Source organism: Bombina bombina, chromosome 4 (assembly GCF_027579735.1).
Source record: "Bombina bombina isolate aBomBom1 chromosome 4, aBomBom1.pri, whole genome shotgun sequence".
NCBI lineage: Eukaryota > Metazoa > Chordata > Amphibia > Anura > Bombinatoridae > Bombina > Bombina bombina.
This window is the reverse complement of record NC_069502.1, coordinates 472,146,021-472,159,953: the sequence shown is the minus strand read 5'-3', so window position 1 is coordinate 472,159,953 and position 13,933 is coordinate 472,146,021.

Genomic DNA, 13,933 nt, shown 5'->3' with positions numbered 1-13,933 from the left:
TTACACCCTTGTCCCAGAATTGCGCAGGTAAATGTTGGGAGGCACAATAGACTCTGACACTCACAATATGCATGGTTCCATTAATTAAAGCTGCATCAGTCCCTGATTTGCTAGAAGTGTACTTAAAAACTAGAGTCAACACAGCAATAAGTCCAAGGAGCACAGTTTTTGTAGGCAGTGAAAAGCATCAGAGGCTGAAGGGGTGTATTTTTATCTAGACCAACAGGATTTAAAGTTTCAGTGGCAGAAAATTTTGAGGAACTGTTTTATTGTATTGACAGGCTCTGCTCTTGTGTAGTTAGCTCATGCGAGAGCAAGAGGCAGGACTGCACAAGCAAGTGGTTGTACCTTGTCAGTCCGCACGTTTATAAATGGCCTACTTTGTATTATTATTTAATTAGCTTTCTTTGTATTAAGAAATATATATATATATACATATATTAGAGAAAGAGTTCTGTAGAGGGTTGGATACAAAAAATTAAAGAGATAAGAGATAAAATTAATGATAACTTTTCTGTATTTAGAATGAAATCTGAGGTATTATTAGAGCAAAATAATAAAGTAAATGATTACTATTTGTGATTATATTATTGTGAATAATACAATGTGCAAAAAGGTATGATAGATAATACAGTTGCTAAAAAAATGAGTTTCTCCTCATAACACAATGTGATGTGTGAATTAAAGTTGTATGATTTATAAAGTAAAAAATGGGGACATCTCTTTTTCTTCTCCCCTCTCCTTTCAAGATTAATTTAAAGATTGTCTCTTTTTTATTTTCCTTTATGTTTGAATATTTTTTTTGCTTTTACAATTATTTCCAAATGATTTGTTTTACAATAATAAGAATAAGAATAAAGTGCTGTTTAAACTCCAAACTGTGAGAATAAACAACTCATCATATTTCTTTAATGCTTGAAGTACTTGTATAAATCCCACATTTTGCCTCATATTTCTTTCTACAATACTTTAACCTATATATCTCTAGATACACTTTCTATAAATAGAGAATGGTAAATTGGTCCACTCAACCTACAATTTAGCCTCTTGCATATACAGTGATCGACTCAATGGGCATAAAATTTGCAATTGAAGTGGAATAGAACATTTCTGTACAAATCATTATAATTTCTCATGAAAGAATAGATCCTTCTATCAATATCTCCCAATAAATCATATTTTTCTATAATCACTTTGTTCAGCATACTCTGTGTGAAATGAATGAAAGAAGATTGTTCAGAATTGTTCAATCTATGACTAATCATTTTTCTTTCTACAGAAGAAAACTGTGGTTACTATAAACAGAATTATTTCTTTAGGCAAAATTTAAAAATATAAAAATAAAATATGATTATATTTGAAAGATGAGAAGAGTATTTGTTTATTAAATTATTCAATACCAGATTTTACACTGAAAATATTTTATTTAGCTAAGCACCATTTTGTTAAGGTTCTGGGGGAAAACATTATTTATTTAACAACTTCATATGTTCCTCCCTAGCCTCTGCCAATAGGGGCCTTCATTAGCACTGGAGAAGTACAATGTGTTGACATTACTTTTTTATTCTCTCTTTCTCATGTAATTGGCAAGAGTCCATGAGCTAGTGACGTATGGTACATACACTCCTACCAGAACGGGCAAAGTTACCCAAATCTCAAAATGCCTATAAATACACCCCTCACAACACCCACAATTCAATTTTACAAACTTTGCTTACTATGGAGGTGGTGAAGTAAGTTTGTGCTAAGATTTCTACGTTGATATGCGCTTCTCAGCATTTTGAAGCCTGCTTCTTCTCAGAGTACAGTGAATGTCAGAGGGATGTGAAGGGAGTATCACTTATTGAATGCAATGGTTTTCCTCACGGGGGGATCTATTTTATAGGTTCTCTGCTGTCGGTCATAGAGATTCATCTCTTACCTCCCTTTTCAGATCGACGATATACTCTCATATTCCATTACCTCTACTGATAAACGTTTCATTTCTGGTTTGGCTATCTGCTATATGTGGATGGGTGTCTTTTGGTAAGTATGTTTTCATTACTTAGGACACTTTCAGCTATGGCTTGGCACTTTATGTATTTATATAAAGTTCTAAATATATGTATTGTACTTATATTTGCCATGATTCAGGTTTTCAGTATATTTCCTTTTGCAGACTGTCAGTTTCATATCTGGGAAATGCTTTTTTATGAAAAATGTATTTCTTACCTGGGGTATAGTCTCTTTTTCAATTGACTGTCTTTTAAATTTGCGGGCAGAATCAGGCTCGCGAGGGCGCAAAATGCCAAAGTTTATTGCGTCAGTCTTGGCGTGAGATTTTTTTGGCGTGAAGTTTTGTTTGTTGATGTAAATTTGCCATTTGAGGCGTCTTAGTTGACACCGAGTCCTTCACAAGGTTGCGTCATTTATGAAGCGAGTGTGTCGTTTCCGGACGTTTTTGGCACCAAAAAATATTTTTCTGTTTGTTGTGTGTCATTCTTGGCACCAAATATTTTCATTATTTAAGACCCCATTCCTATTTGCCTTTTTTCTATGTCAGAGCGCTATATTGTTTGCATTTTTTTCCCATTCCTGAAACTGCCATATAAGGAAATAGATAATTTTGCTTTATATGTTGTTGTTTTTTTGTTTTTGTTTTTTTCTCTTACATTTGCAAGATGTCTCAATCTGATCCTGCCTCAGAAATCACTGTTGGAACCCTGCGGCCTGATAACAGTTCTACCAAAGCTAAGTGCATTTGTTGTAAACTTGTGGAGGTTATACCTCAAACTATGGTTTGTAATAGTTGTCATGATAAACTTTTACATGCAGAGAATGTATCCATCAGTAGTAGTTCATTACCTGTTGCTGTTCCCTCAACATCTAATGCACAAGATATACCTGTAAATTTAAATAATTTATTTCTTATTTTATTCTGAAGGCTTTGTCTGCCATTCCACCTTCCAATAAACGTAAAAGGTCTTTTAAAACTTCTCATAAGGTTAATGAAATTTCAAATGACCAGCAACATACTGAATTATCCTTCTCTGATGAGGATCTATCTGATTCAGAAGATCCTGCATCAGATATTGACACTGACTAATCCTCTTGTTTATTTAAAATAAAGTATATTTGTTCTTTGTTAAAGAAGTGTTGATTACATTAGATATGGAGGAAACTAGTCCTCTTGATATTAAAACTAGCAAACGTTTAAATTCTGTTTATAAACCTCCTGTGGTTATTCCAGAGGTTTTTCCAGTTCCTGATGCTATTTCTGATATGATTTCTAAAGAATGGAATAGGCCTGGTAATTCTTTTATTCCTTCTTCAAGGTTTAAAAAATTGTATCCTTTGTCAGCAGTTAGATTGGATTTTTGGGAAAAGATCCCCAAAATTGATGGGGCTATCTCTACTCTTGCTATACGTACTACTATTCCTACGGAAGATAGTACATCTTTTAAAGATCCTTTGGATAGAAAACTTGAATCTTAAAAAAGCTTATTTATATTCAGGTCATCTTCTTAGGCCTGCTATTTCTTTGTCTGATGTTGCAGCTGCTTCAACTTTTTAGTTGGAAAATTTAGCGCAACAAGTATTGGATCATGATTTGTCTAGCATTGTGAAGTTGATTACAACATGCTAATAATTTAATTTGTGATGTCATTTTTTATATTTTCAAAATTGATGTTAAATCTATGTCTTTAGCTATTTTAGCTAGAAGAGCTTTGAGGCTCAAATCTTGGAATGCTGATATGACTTCTAAGAGCAGATTGCTATCTCTTTCTTTCCAAGGTAATAAATTATTTGGTTCTCAGCTGGATTCAATAATGTCAACTGTCACTGGGGGGAAGGGAGTTTTTTTGCCTTAGGATAAAAGACCTAAGGGTAAATCTAAAGCTTCTAAAAGATTTCGTTCCTTTCGACAAAATAAGGAACAGAAACCTAATCCTTCCCCCAAGGAATCTGTTTCCAATTGGAAGCCTTCTTCAAATTGGAATAAATCCAAGCCATTTAAGAGATCGAAGCCAGCCCCCAAGTCTGCATGAAGGTGCAGCCCTCATTCCAGCTCAGCTGGTAGGGGTCAGATTAAAATTTTTCAAAGATGTTTGGATCAATTCGGTACAAAATCACTGGATTCAGAGTATTGTCTCTCAGGGGCACAGAATTGGATTCAGAGTAAAACCGCCTGTGAGAAGATTTTTTCTCTCATGCATTCCAGCAAATCCAGTAAAGGCTCCGGCTTTCCTGAAGTGTGTTTCAGACCTGGAGTTGTCAGGGGTAATCATGCCAGTTCCATTTCAGGAACAGGGTCTGGGGTTTTATTCAAATCTATTCATTGTCCCAAAGAAAGAAAATTCATTCAGACCAGTTTTGGATCTAAAGATTTTGAATCGATATGTAAGAGTACCAATTTTCAAAATAGTGACTATAAGGACTATTCTGCCTTTTGTTCAGCAAGGGCATTATATGTCCACAATAGACTTACAGGATGCATATCTTCATATTCCGATTCATCCAGATCACTATGAGTTCCTGAGATTCTCTTTTCTAGACAAGCATTACCAATTTGTTGCTCTTCCTTTTGACCTAGCGACAGCTTCAAGAATCTTTTCAAAGGTTCTAGGTGCCCTACTCTCTGTAATCAGAGAGCGGGGTATTGCAGTGTTTCCTTATTTGGACGATATCTTGGTACTCGCTCAGTCTTTACGTTCTGCAGAATCTCACACAAATCAACTAGTGTTGTTTCTTCAAAAACATGGTTGCAGGTTCAATTTACCAAAAAGTTATTTGATTCCTCAGACAAAGGTAACCTTTTTAGGTTTCCAGATAGATTCAGTGTCCATGACTTTGTCTCTAACAGACAAGAGACGTTTGAAATTGGTTGCAGCCTATTGGAACCTTCAGTCTCAATCATTCCCTTCAGTAGCTATGTGCATGGAAGTTTTAGGTCTCAGGACTGCAGCATCGGACGCAATCCCCTTTGCTCGTTTTCATATGAGACCTCTCCAGCTTTGTATGCTGAACCAATGGTGCAGGTATTATACAAGGATATCACAATTAATATCCTTAAATCCCAATGTTTGAATTTCTCTGACTTGGTGGTTAGATCACCATAGTATAATTCTAGGGGCCTCTTTTTTTCGTCCAACCTGGACTGTGATCACAACAGATGCGAGTCTTTCAGGTTGGGGAGCTGTTTGGGGATCTCTAACAGCACAAGGCGTTTGGAAATCTCAAGAGGCAAGATTACCAATCAATATTTTGGAACTCTGTGCGATTCTCAGGGCTCTTCAATTTTGGCCTCTGTTGAAGAGAGAACCGTTCATTTGTTTTCAGAGAGACAATATCACAACTGTGGCATATGTCAATCATCAGGGTGGGACTCACAGTCCTCAAGCTATGAAAGAAGTATCTTGGATACTTGTTTGGGCGGAAGTCAGCTCCTGTCTAATTTCTGCAGTTCATATCCCAGGTATAGACAATTGGGAAGCGGATTACCTCAGTCGTCAAACTTTACATCCGGGAGAATGGTCTCTCCACCCAGATGTGTTTTCTCAAGTTGTTCAGATGTGAGGGCTTCCAGAAATAGATCTGATGGCATCTCATCTAAACAAGAAATGTCCCAGGTACCTGTCCAGGTCCAGGGATCCTCAGGCGGAAGCAGTGGATGCATTGACACTTCCTTGGTGTTATCAACCTCCTTATATTTTTCCGCCGCTAGTTTTTCTTCCAAGAGTCATCTCCAAAATCATCATGGAGAAATTGTTCGTGCTGCTGGTGGCTCCAGCATGGCCTCACAGGTTTTGGTATGCGGATCTTGTTCAGATGTCCAGTTGCCAACCTTGGCCACTTCCATTAAGGCCAGACCTTCTATCTCAAGGTCCGTTTTCAATCAGGATCTCAAATCATTAAATTTGAAGGTATGGAAATTTAACGCTTAGTGCTTAGTCATAGAAGTTTCTCTGACTCAGTGATTAATACTATGTTGCAGGCTCATAATTCTGTTTCTAGAAAGACTTATTATCGAGTTTGGAAGACTTACATTTCATGGTGTTCTTCTCATAAATTCTCTTTGCATTCTTTTAGAATTCCTAGAATTTTACAGTTTCTTCAGGATGGTTTTAATAAAGGTTTGTCTGCAAGTTCCTTGACAGGACAAATCTCAGCTCTTTTTGTTTTATTTCACAGAAAGATTGCTAAACTTCCTAATATTCATTGTTTTGTGCAGGCTTTGGTTCATATCAAGCCTGTCATTAAAACAATCTCTCCTCCTTGGAGTCTTAATTTAGTTTTGAAGGCTTTACAGGCTCCTCCGTTTGAGCCTATGCATTCTTTGGACATTAAACTACTTTCTTGGAAAGTGTTGTTTCTTTTGGCCATCTCTTCTGCTAGAAGAGTTTCTGAATTATCCGCTCTATCTTGTGAATCTCCTCTTCTGATTTTTCATCAGGATAAGGCAGTTTTGCGGACTTCATTTAAATTCTTACCTAAGGTTGTAAATTCTAACAACATTAATAGAGAAATTGTTGTTCCTTCCTTGTGTCCTAATCCTAAGAATTCTTTGGAGAGATCTTTACATTCTTTGGATGTGGTGAGAGCTTTGAAATATTATGTTGAAGCTACTAAAGATTTCAGGAAGACTTCTAGTCTATTTGTTATATTTTCTGGTTCCAGGAAAGGTCAGAAGGCTTCTGCCATTTCATTGGCCTCATGGTTAAAACTTTTGATTCATCAAGCCTATTAGGAGTCGGGTCAAGTCCCACCTCAGAGAATTACAGCTCATTCTACTAGATCAGTTTCCACTTCCTGGGCTTTTAAGAATGAAGCTTCAGTTGATCAGATTTTCAAAGCTGCTATTTGGTCTTCTTTGCATACATTTACTAAATTCTACCATTTTGATGTATTTGCTTCTTTGGGAGCAGTTTTTGGTAGAAAAGTTCTTCAGGCAGCTGTTTCAGTTTGATTTTTCTGCTTTTGATTTATTTTTTTTCCTCACATTTATGAAAATTAACTTATATTTGGGTTGTGGATTAATTTTTTCAGTGGAAAATGGCTGTTTTTATTTTTATCCCTCCCTCTCTAGTGACTCTTGCGTGGAGTTCCACATCTTGGGTATTGCTATCCCATACGTCACTAGCTCATGGGCTCTTGCCAATTACATGAAAGAAAACATAATTTATGTAAGAACTTACCTGATAAATTAATTTCTTTCATATTGGCAAGAGTCCATGAGGCCCACCCCCTTTTTTATGGTGTTTATGATTTTTTTTGTATAAAGCACAATTATTTTCAAATTCCTTTGTTGATGCTTTTTACTCCTTTCTTTGTCACCCCACTTCTTGGCTATTCATTAAACTGAATTGTGGGTGTGGTGAGGGGTGTATTTATAGGCATTTTGAGGTTTGGGAAACTTTGCCCCTCCTGGTAGGATTGTACATCCCATACGTCACTAGCTCATGGACTCTTGCCAATATGAAAGAAATTAATTTATCAGGTAAGTTCTTATATAATTATGTTTTTTTCCCATTTTTTCTCCCCCTCTCCCTCTTCCCTATGACCAATGTTGCTTTATTAAAAAAAAAATTTTTTTATTTATTTACCATAATGTCAATTAGTTTTTAAGATACTCTTTAATATCTGGGTATAGTGAGTTTATGGATTTAGGTAATGAAAAATATGATTATGTTAAGATAGTAAAGATTTTATGTGATTGTTATTATATTTCCCTTTTGTAATTGTACGTACTGTAAAACAAAAAAATACAAAAAAGATAGCTAGCTCAATACATATCACTTCCATGTTTAAATGCTTATTACAAGTCCGAAGTTAATACTAGTGAGAGCTAACATCTGTATGTAAGCACCAGTGGATTAATTCTCTCACATAATAGATTTCTACATTCTATAGGGGTGCACAGTAAAATTTGTGTTGGATAACACTAAGCTGCTTCAGAGCAAAAATCCTCTCACACACACATAATTGTGCATACAAACACACACATATATATATATATATATATATATATATATATATATATATATATATATATATATATATATACAGTATATATGTATACATATATATATTTGTGTGTCTGGATCACTACATGGCAGGAAATAGTGCTGCCATCTACTGCTCTTGCAAATGGATACTGCCAAAAATTGACAGTAGAAGTAAATTAGAAAGTTGTTTAGAACTGCATGCTCTTTCTGAATCAAGAAAAAAATTTGTATATCCCTTTTAGTCAAAATATTGCTTAAAAGGACATTAAACACTAAGGGCTAGATTGCAAGTGGAACCCTAAATTATCGTGTGCCCATAAAATTTGCCCATTTACGGGCACAGGATAAATAAGCAGCCCATTACAAGTGTCTGGTTATTGCTACCGCAAGTTCGCAGTAGAAATTAGTGCTTTAAAAATTGCCCCCAAAATAAAGTGTGTTTTCTTTTTGGTTTTAAATAAATTATAGCATCTTTTATTTGTAAGTGCCTTTACATAGCGGTCTATGGGGACTGTGCGTTTCCTGTAAAAATATATGTATATGCTTTCATACATAAATTTTTTAACACTTTGCTGCCCAACGCTGCGCGACTTACCCCCTTGGCTGCACTAGATTATCTGCTGTGTTTCATGGCATGAGAGCGAGGCTCACATTGGTGCCTATGGAAGCACGCTCTATTAAGCGCAAAGCTTCCATGCAATGCGAACACGAGCTTGTTTTCGCATTGTGCTGGACTTCAAATACCAGCGTACATTTGCATATGCTGATATTACAAGTGGAGAGAAAATATTGCGCTCGCAAAAGCGCAATTTTGCTTTCCACTAGTAATCTGGCCCTATATTAATGCCAGATAAAATGAAGCATTCAAAGAAAGGATTAGTCTGAGAATAACATGTAGATGTATTTTTTAAGGTTTTATTAGCTGTTCAATTATCAACAAACGGCTAGATTACGTGTTGTGCGTTAGGGTTAAAAACCAGCGCTGGCCGGTCCCAACGCTGCTTTTTAACGCCCGCTGGTATTACGAGTCTTGCAAATACAGGTTTACCGCTCACTTTTTTGGCCAGACTTGGAAATACCGCAAATCCACTTACATCAATTGCGCATCCTCTTTTTTCAATGGGACTTGCATAGCGCCGGTATTACGAGTCTGCCAAAAAGTGAGCGGTAGACCCTCTCCTGTCAAGCCTGGTACCGCATTTTAAAGTCAGTAGTTAAGAGTTTTACACTACAACGCCATAGCATAAAACTCTTAACTAAAGTGCTACCTATTAACCCCTAAACCAAGGCCCTCCCACATCGCAAACATTAAAATAAAATTTTTAACCCCTAATCTGCCGAACCGGACATCACCGCCACTATAATAAACATATTAACCCCTAAACTGCCGCACTCCCGCATCGCAAACACTATTTAAATATTAATAACCCCTAATCTGCCGGCCCTAACATCGCCGACACCTACCTACATTTATTAACCCCTAATCTGCCACCCCCAACATTGCCGCCACTATATTAAATGTATTAACCTCTAAATCTAAGTCTAACCCTAACCCCCCTAACTTAAATATAATTTAAATAAATCTAAATAAAATTACTACAAATCACTAAATTATTCCTATTTAAAACTAAATACTTACCTATAAAATAAACCCAAACGCCTAGATTACGCTGCTTTTTAACACCCGCTGGTATTACGAGTCAGGCAGGTACAGGTGTACCGCTCACTTTTTTTCCACGATTTTAGCATACCGCAAATCCCCTTACGTCAATTGCGTATCCTATCTTTTTAATGGGATTTTCCTAACGCCGGTATTACGATTGCTTGAAAAAATGAGCCGTACACCCTCTCCTGTCAAGATTCCTACCTCATTTAAAAGTCAGTAGTTAAGAGTTTTATGGGCTAACGCTGTAACATAAAACTCTTAACTAAAGTGCTAAAAGTACACTAACACCCATAAACCACCTATTAACCCCTGAACCGAGCCCCCCCCCCCCCCACATCGCAAACACTTAACTAAAATGTTTAACCCCTAATCTGCCGAACGGACATCGCCGCCACTTTAATAAATATAATAACCCCTAAACCGCCGCACTCCCGCCTCGCAAACACTAGCTAAATTTTATTAACCCCTAATCTGCTGTCCCTAACATTGCCGACACCTACCTACATTTATTAACCCCTAATCTGCCGCCCCCAACGTCGCCGCTACTATATTAAATGTATTAACCCCTAAATCTAAATCTAACCCTAACACCCCCCTTAACTTAAATATAATTTAAAAAATATAAATAAAATTACTACAATTAATTAAATTATTCCTATTTAAAACTAAATACGTACCTGTAAAATAATATAACTAATAGTTACGTTGTCGCTAGCTTAGGGTTTATTTTTATTTTACAGGCAACTTTGTATTTATTTAGCTAGGTAGAATAGTTATTAAATAGTTATTAACTATTTAATAACTACCTAGTTAAAATAAGTACAAATTTACCTGTAAAATAAACCCTAACCTAAGTTACAATTACACCTAACACTACACTATAATTAAATTAATTCCCTTAACTAACTACAATTAATTACAATTAAATTAAATAAACTAAATTACGGAAAAAAACAAACACTAAATTACAGAAAATAAAAAAGAAATTACAAATTTTTAAACTAATTACACCTAATCTAATCCCCCTAATAAAATAAAAAAGACCCCCAAAATAAAAAAAACTTCCCTACCCTATACTAAATTACAAATAGCCCTTAAAAGGGCTTTTTGCAGGGCATTGCCCCAAAGTAATCAGCTCTTTTACCTGTAAAAAAAATACAATACCCCCCAACATTAAAACCCACCACCCACACACCCAACCCTACTCTAAAGCCCACCCAATCCCCCCTTAATAAAACCTAACACTACCCCCTTAAAGATCACCCTACCTTGAGCCGTCTTCACCCAACCGGGCACAAGTGGACCTCCAGACCGGCAGAAGTCTTCATCCGATCCAGCCAGAAGAGGACATCCAGACCGGCAGAAGTCTTCATCCAGGCGGCATCTTCTATCTTCTTCCATCCGGAGCAGAGCGGGTCCATCTTGAAGACATCCAATGCAGAGCATCCTCTTCCATCCGACGGCGACTGAAGAATGAAGGTTCCTTTAAGTGACGTCATCCAAGATGGTGTCCCTTCAATTCCTGTAGAAATATAGAATGAGAAAGAAGGCGCCACCATAGTGTACGATCAATGGATACAGACAAGCTTCAGATGCGCCTGAAAAACTGATACTTACAAGCTCCCTGACACTTGAGAAGTGTCACAAACGCCTTCTGGAACTTTATGAGTCGTCCAGCTAACTCCCACTACCGTCCGTATTGACCCGTTCTTTGGGGTATTCAGATGAATGCCGGATAACTTGCTCTCCCGGTTACACTCTGCTTTAGCAAGCTTGAATCTTTTGTTGGAGGTAGCCTAACCCGGTAGGCTCCTATGCACAGTGAAAACCGTATGGCACCGTGAACAGCCCACTCCAAAATATATAGAGCCAACTGCTAAGATTTGGTAAAATAAAGTTTGTGGATCCAACGTCTTATAAAACTTCACTTTATTTTATAACACAACGTTTCTCGGTCTTGAATGACCATTTCATCAGGTGTATATTGACATTAGTAAAACCATGAACTTATATTGCCGATTTTTCGGCGTCTACTATTGCCCAATGCGCATGTGTGGAGGTGTGTCCGGACCTTGCTTGTCCCATTGGATAAACCAATATGGGTGTGTGAATGTTGTTGGCGTGTCACTGCTGTCAATATATGTCACGCCTCAAGTAAACCAAAACTTTTGTGTCTCACTTCTCCCATATCAGAGAATCGTGATTAATCTTAATGGGCAATTTTGCAATGGGTCTAAGTCCAGACATACATTCATGCATGGATCGTATTTTATACATTGCATATGTAACCTCCGCATATGGGCTCGATATTGATTTGCGATTAAAAACACATAAAATACATAAAATACATGCTCAAATACATATTTCTGGAATGCTGCCTAAAACAATATGAATAATATTAGCTCCAATGTCTGGAAACTGATATTGTTATAGATATCTATAAATGATACCAAATACAAACCAAAATGTTAATATTAAATCAAATAAATAATAAAATATAAAATATAAATGATAAAATATAAATGATAAAATATATTGTTGAACCAATATAATAAAAAATAATAATGATGGCATTTAAAAATGTGTAACAATCAGTCGCATTTGCGTACCGATACAAAGCCTTGCTGGATTTGAGGTGCAAGTTTGAAGGGGGATATACTCCTCCTGTCAAATGCTCAAATGTATTATGTATTATGTTTTAAGAGTTTTAAGAGTGTCATCCATTGTATTATGACTGTATATTTATATATACATCTTATATATTGCTCATCTTAAATATTGCTCATCATAATCCTAAATATTACTCATCATATTATTTACCCAAATATGACCACCTTGCATGGACCTTGTACAATTAATGTGTACTTGTTGAATATGTTCATGTGGGATTTCCGGTATTATACACAGCACAAATGCCCCCATTAGGAATATCGCTATTTGCCAAACCACTATAGAAATACCGCAACCGGAAGTACAAATAACCGGAAGTAAACAAACATGACGTCACTTCCGGTCCGACGCTCACGAGTTTAGAAACAGAGCGATCGGCAATATATATCACTAAGGATTTAGCGTGATAGAACTTTTCTTTCCCAAACAATGGAACAATATTGACCAATAAGAAAAATACTGATAAATTAAGTATGTATAAATATCATTTCAAAAACGGAAGCATAACAGTAAGAGAACTTCCGTTTTTTTGGCGCTAAAATTGACTTTCGGCGCCAAAACTATGATAATTCATTGGCTGTTGACATATACAAATAGAGCCACCAATACTCACCTTTAGTTAGTCTTGAGAAAGGCCTTCTATAGAGGCCGAAACGCGTTGACAAATTTGGTGAGCATTATTCCATTATTTTTCACATGTTAATACGTTATTGCACTATGATATTTTTTTGAATTACAGGGATAATCGAAGTTTACATTGAAAAAACAAAGCAGAGTCATCTAGCACATAAAAGTTTATTACCATCATCCATATGGAGACATTCATAAGGAGGATCATTCACTAATAACCACTATTACTATTATTATTCTTTATTCACCGAGTTTCACCTGGATTTTATTTATTAACTAAGACTTTCAATTGGATTTCACACACATTTTTTACTTTCACTTTTTTGCATTTTTTTAAGACTTTTTTACACATTTCCCACACATTTTTACCAATTTTAGGGGATCCCCCATCCATATTACTCCTTTTTTTTTTTAAATATACACTTGGATTATAACACTTTTTTCATTGGATTTTATATACACCATTTTATTAGACTTTTTTACTGGATTTTTTACAACTGACTGTTCTCACTGGATTTTTCACTGGATTTTTGCACCTGACATTTATAATTTATACATCTAGGAACTACACCACTATTCCTTTGGACTTTTTTCAGAACTTTTTCTTTCTCCTTAAAGAGATCATTTATTATGACTCTTATTCTGTTTATCCCCGTAATTGGTGATACAAATTTGTTGATTATTGTATTTTTAAACTGTATTGATTATTATATTTTAACTGTATTTGATTTTAGTATATGTTACATGGATCCATGTTTTTATTATATGTTTAAATAAATGTTTTATAGTGAAAAGGTGGGGCTATCCCTGATGACCTATCGATTGCCTATCGATTGCCAATCATTTATTTTTCTGTTAGAATCTTCCTTTGCCTCTAGTTGGCGCTCTTGGATTATTTTATTATTTTATTATTATAATTTGGTAGTGTTAGGTTTTATTAATGGGGGATTGGGTGTGTTTTAGAGTAGGGTTGGGTGTGTGA